Source organism: Larus michahellis, chromosome 9 (assembly GCF_964199755.1).
Source record: "Larus michahellis chromosome 9, bLarMic1.1, whole genome shotgun sequence".
Taxonomy (NCBI): domain Eukaryota; kingdom Metazoa; phylum Chordata; class Aves; order Charadriiformes; family Laridae; genus Larus; species Larus michahellis.
The window spans coordinates 7,272,210-7,278,842 of NC_133904.1; positions in this window are offsets into that span (position 1 = coordinate 7,272,210).

The window sequence follows — 6,633 nt, forward strand, 5'->3', positions numbered from 1 at the left end:
GGTTCACACTGGGGATTTGGAAGCCCGGCTGCAGATGTTAACAGATGTTTCCCTACCTTCCCCAGAGAGCGGGTGCCACTTGCACATCTATAATCCTCTATCCGCTGATTCCTGTAACAAGATGCCACAAGGGTTTAATCTCACAGCTTCCAGGGGCGACGTTCCACCCGGAGAGTTATTCGAGGCAACTCAAGATCAGTGTCATTCCAGGGGACAGGCCGGTGCTGGGATGACAGTTACAGGCATTGCTCCATTAAACCAGAATTAAAGTCTGCTGCTGCTTAAAGGGGAATGTCTCAGTAGAGCCAGGAGGCGCTTTGCCTCTTCCCTGCTCCATCAGGTGTTAGGATTCCTGTGAAATACAAGCAGATGTTTGGCCGGGCGTGTTGCTCTCGATAACTAGCTCTTCCCTAGCACTTTGACATGGTACATGCTTTACAGAAGAGCACCCGGGATCAGTGGGGTCACTCCGACCCACAGGTGCGGGGTGACGTGGGGAGAGGGCACGACCTCTCCAAAGGCACCCGTCAGGGTGAGGTGTTCCACCATGGGATGGACAGGCAAGTCCTACAGCAACTCCGTGAGCTTCAGGCTTTCTGGAACCCAGCTACACGCTCCAAAGGGATGTCTGCGTGACAAACGGTGCGCAGACATCCCAGGGCTGCTTTCAAAGTGGCAACGACCGTGATGTGTTAGTGCGGCACCCTAGAAGGGCTCAGGTGGCTTCTCTGCTTCTTATACCTGTGCAGGACTTTTAAGACCTAGGTGAGCAGGTACTGATGGATGAGAAACGGTATTACAGCACACATATATCTCCTTTGGCCTGAGACTTATCTCTCCTGTGATGACAAAATAAGTGCCGTGTCTGGGGGCAACAACAGTTCAGCTGGACCAGGAGATAATATAAGTAGGGGTTAAAACCCAACTCTGTTTTTTTCACATCCAGGTCACTTGTAATTCTGGATGGAGTCCTGCTACTTGGCAGTCACTTTAACATCATCAGTAAACCTCCAAAGCCATCTGAGGCTGCAAGATTAGCAGCTACCACCCCCATGAGTTTATTTTATGCAGCTGAGATGAAGAAAAACAGTCTAAGGACACAATCTGCAAATTATCTTAAAAAAAAAAATAAAAAAAATTACTTGAACTATTTGTCAGCTTCTTGAGGTTGCACTTCAGCGGGCCAGCCGGGATGTACTGCATGCATAGGCAGCGAAGCAGCGGGAGGCAAAGTCATAATCGGCTTTTGCATTCTTTGATTATTGTTATCCAAACTAAACAAAGATTTGTGGTTTACTGGTGTCCTTCCTTCCCCTGCTTTTTTTCAGATTAACTGCTACACTGTGACATTGTGTATATTAGCGATATTGTAGGAACCTGTTCAAGAGATAATCTCTGCGCCCCAGCTTAATGACTGCACCAACCTTTGTTCAAAAGAAATCTGCCGCTTATCATAGACTTAAATTGCAAGCCTTTTGCAGCAATAACACCGGCTTTTAAGTGTCTGTAAAAAGCCATAAATGCTTTACAGGGTTATAGGAATAACAGGCTAATATAATGTGCTAACTAGGAACGTGCAAAGGAGTCAGACTGGTCCAAGTCTGTCTGAAGCTACTGCTGGCTCTAGATCACTGGGCTTTAATTAGCGCTAGGACGTCACAGCAGCCCTCGGACCGCTCGTGATAGATGAGGCATTGCAGTTTTACTGCACTGCTGGTTGAGGTTATCTATCGATAGCCGCTGGAAGAATGATTAATCCTTGCAATAACCACGTGCTCTCCTGTCTGACATCCAAGCTCAAAGACTCTCTGATCGAGACCTGGTGGCGCCTTGAATTTATATCTCTGCGGGTAGCCTGAGTTTTTAGTTTTGAGACATCAGAGGTGTGCTAATGTACCACTGATCCCTTACAATTTAAACTTTACTTCCTCCTTACTGGAGCTTCAGTCTTTGTCCAGAAGGTGTATTACTTCTGCAGAAAATCCTTGGGAAGGTAGTTTGCCTCATTTTGTATACATTTCATTTCTCATACAGAAACATGTATTCATTCCCGCAAATCCAACTTGCCTAAATCCAACAATTGAGCCAGTTTCAACTCCGTTGCTCATTTCTTCTCTGCACAATTTCTTGCAAATTCTTCCCTGTTCTGAGAGCTAAAAATACATCTGGGTGCTGCCTGGAGGCCATCGGAGAGCAGAAAGGAAAGGGCAGCCTGAGCTTCATATGCATTGCTAAGCAATGCATGAAGAGCCTTCCCCACAAATGGGGATGCTCTTGTAATAGGCATCCATAAATACCGAAATCTGCCATTCCCAGAAGCAATTGCGTATAGAAAGACTCTCGCTCGTTCTGTTTAGCCAGCACCAGGCTCTTCTACAGAAAGCGCAATTGCTAGCAAGAGCTCCAGCTTATAATGATACCGAACAGGTGTAAACTGGCAGAACAGCTCGGGGGGGGAGAAAAGCCACGCCAGCTCCCACCCCTGCAATCAGCAAAGCCTTCTCCTTGAGATTCACATTTGTTACCAGGAAAGAAAAGCAAGCTCTCATCAGAAAGGAAACCAAATATTTTCTGCATTTTTCACCGACTATGAATTTCCTCTCCACTTCTCAAAGTCCTGTTCTTCTACCAAAGCTCTCGGGAGCGCAGGCTTTCACAGCAACCACTGCTCAGGGGGAGATGAAACAGAGATGTAGTATCCTTGTTAGCCAAGTGGGACTCTTTGTCCCATATACACGGAAAACGTGACTTGCTAGGTAAAATCTAAACCCCACAAATTAGTTCAGATCCCCAGAAGATGACTATTCAGATAAAATGTTTATTATAGAAGGGCTGGTAAACTCCCCTTGCTCTTATTTGTTACTGCTCTGTTCAGAACAAACCACATGATGTCATTGAAGAACAGAGTTGCGAAATCCCGCATTCCAAACCGGGAACTAGGAATGATTCCCAAATTAGGCAAATGACATGCGAAATATCAGTAAAGCATCTACAAGGAAAAAAAAATAAACCCACAAAAAAACCCCAACCCAAACCAAAAAAACCTGAAGCCACATGAAACAAATTATGTTACCCAAAACTGTCATGTTAATGACTCTTCACCTCAAATACATTTACTCAAAAAGTCCTCAGCATCTTGAGAATCCAGCTAGGATTGCAAAGTTAATTTAAAATTCAGAAGCAATATTCACGTATTATTTATATAGCAACAATCTGCAAATATTTCCTTGGGATACTGCCATTTGACAGAGATTTTGGATGTCTTGCTCCCCACTTTAATGGCATTTTTAGGGGTGGGACGGTAAAAAATGCTTCCAAGCTCCCTCCGCTCCAACAGCCTATTTACTTGTTTGAATGTTAATATGAAGAGCAAGTAAAATTAGCAAGTATAATGTTATTCTGAAAGCTGAGAGTTTGAATGGCTGGAGTTTATTGCAGGGTTGAAAACCTGGAAGATCCTACTCCATGACCATCATTGAGATGAGGGCCCTTTTTCCCCTCCATTATGGTTTCGGATTCCTTTCCAGCATAGCATTTCTTGAGGTTGGCTTAGTATTTGCCCTTCTGGGGTAAAACTTCCCTCTTCTGGCTCCAAAGGAAGTTAGGGCAGCAAGGACAGCTGGATCAGTTTATGTTGTCTAAAGTTAGCTGAGATGCCGGGAAGTCCTCGGGCGACACACTACCTCCTGGGGCTTTAATGCCTCATTCTCAAGCAAGTTCAGCCATTTTCCACTGGTTCAGCCATTTTAACATATAAAGGGGAAGAGACTACGCTAAATACCTTGTATAGGTCAGGAAAAAAATTATCACAGCTGAGATATTATTTTCTTAAGAATCAGTCACTTGAGACTTCTACTGAACAGATGGGAACAATGCCCACTCTGGCCTAATTAAAGAACAAAACCAAATTAAATTGTAATTGAGCAGTTCCTCAGCATCCCACACAATATGGTGGAATATAATGTCCTGTATGGTGGCATATAATGTAATTGCACTGCAGAATGGAGGCATCATGGCATAAATCTAGGTCTTCCAGGCCACAAGTACAGCGTTTAAGGGCAGCCACAGGAGGCAATCCTTTGCCAAAAGGAATCACGGAATTTTCAGAATTGGAAGGGACCTCTAGAGATCGTCTAGTCCAACTCCCCTGCTACAGCAGGATTGCCCAGAGCACATCACTCAGGACTGCATCCAGGCGGGTCTTGAAAGTCTCCAGAGAAGGGGACTCCACAACCTCCCTGGGCAGCCTGTTCCAGTGCTCTGTCACCCTCACCGTTAAGAAGTTTTTTCTCATATTCGATCGGAACTTCCTATGTTCCAGCTTCTGCCCGTTACCCCTTGTCCTGTTACTGGGAACCACTGAAAAGAGTCTGGCTCCATCCTCCTTAAATCCACCCTTTAGATACTTGTAAACAGTAATAAGGCCTCCCCCCAGCCTTCTCTTCTCCAGGCTAAAGAGTCCCAGCTCTCTCAGCCTTTCCTCATAAGGAGATGCTCCAAAGGAGCAGCAGAATTACTGGGTGGTACACATCCACCCACCCCACGGAGAATGTCCATGGGAAGGGGACACTTGGTGAACCACAGGACTAATGCTGCAGAGTGCCAGCCGGCAGCTCTGCTCCATCTCCTCGCAGGTCACAGACACCTCCAGGCACATGCTCAACTCCGCAAAGCAACGCAGAGTTTGATGGGAGTCTCCTCTAAGCCAAGAGGAAGATTCCTGTTTCTTTCGGAGAGCTTGACATGTGGCTCCAGGCTCCACTGAAGTGGAGCATCATCTTCCTGAAACGCTCTGTGGTTGGTCACGTCTGCATTTCTCTGACACCTTCTAGTGATGCAGGGTTCACACAAGAGGTACAGAGAGGTACGAATTATGGGAGCCCCCCACTCCGCAGGTTTAATTTCCAACCAGAGTCATGCCTCTACCCCCACGTGTGTCTAGACATTGCTGATCAGAACATAACCGAATGCACGCAATGCAATAAAAAGCATCCAAATCGTTAACCACCGTCACAGAGAGGCTGCTTAAACCTAATTATGTTCAGACCCAGGCAGAAGGCGGCATAAATAAGATCCTTAGAAGGCAGGGGACAGAGCAAGGGTACACACGGAATCAACTGCACTTTGCACGTGGATAACACCTTCCTTTACTTCCTTCTGCTGTGCAGCTTCTCACCTGAGCACCAAAAATCCCAACAGCACAAGCCTACTTCTTAGGGGGATCAGAAACAAGCCAGAGGAATCCTAAGCTTTATCATTTCTAGACTGTTTGGAATATGTTTGACACCACACACACAGGTACAATTGCACCTTGTCAAATAGAAGAGCTCTGGAGCGACAATAAATATTAATTCCCTCCGCTGGCTTTCAGCCTAAATCTTAGTAGACTGAAATATCTGCCATGGGAACATCAAAAAAAAAGCCAAATTAGTAATAAAAGTCAAACAAAAGTGCCAGATCCAGCATCTACCACTGCCCAGTTTATGCTAGTCAAGTAACAGATGTTTCAGGCTGTGCATTTGAGAGGAAATTACACTGATACACTCATGTAATACAGCAAATCCTGTTGCAAACTTGCAGAATATTTATTTCAGGAATAAGTCTGGCTCTATTAAAAAATGGATGTGAAACAGAATGACTTGGCTTACAAAGCCTACAGCGCCCCTTTGCCAATCCAGCACCACAGCAGCAGTGCCGAGATCAGATCAAAGACGATCGCAGGAAAATTAGAGGCCCAGCAACGTCCATTTTTCATGCTCAAGAAGGATTTTGTGCTGCCCACCCATCCTGTGTCACCCCACGGCAAAGTTGGCAGTACTCGGCTCTGAGCGAGGTTAGTAGGAGTCTTTGCCGTTCATCTCCTCTTGCCCAAGGAACACCAAAGGTAAGGATCAATGTGGGACACCATCTAGCGTTTACCCATCACTCCCGTCTAACGGCTGAGCACTGAAGGCAGAATCCCGAGTGGATTCACACTTGGGATTCCCATACAGCAATATGTGAATATTAGTTTCGGAGGGTGAAGAGTGTCTTTGACCAGGTATGTGCCCCGTACACGGCACTGTGGAGCTCTGATTTCAATATACAAGTAATGGCGAATGGTTGATGTGGATTTGGACTCTAAGCTCTGTGATCAGCTGGAGGTGGTTCTCGCTTTGGGGGCCCCCTTCCACCTCTTCCTTCACCCTACGGAAAAGCACCACACTGCAAGGGGAATGGCAGGGTGTGACCAAGCGAAACCTGATAGAGGCCGAGCAGCAGCTGGCAAACATCTCGGAACAGGCAGGGCCGGCATCAGGGTCAGTGTTTACAAACAGTAAATCATGTGAGCAGCGCTCACACCAAGGTTTGGGAAAGAGTCCGCATCACCAATTTGACCTTCTGCCCAGCTGGATATTTCCCCCCCCACCCCCCCAAACAGAAATAAACTGGGGCCGCATGTTGGAAACTGGGACACCACACAAAAGTAAGCAGTGAAATAAAGCTGGAACAATGACCAATTCAGAACGTCTAGGGAGCCTTCTGCACATCGTCCACGTCAAAATTTCCTCATCCCGAAGAACTTCCTGCAGAAAAACACAGGATGCTTTTATTCCCGAGTGGGTGGCGTTTGACACAGCATCCCAATTGGCT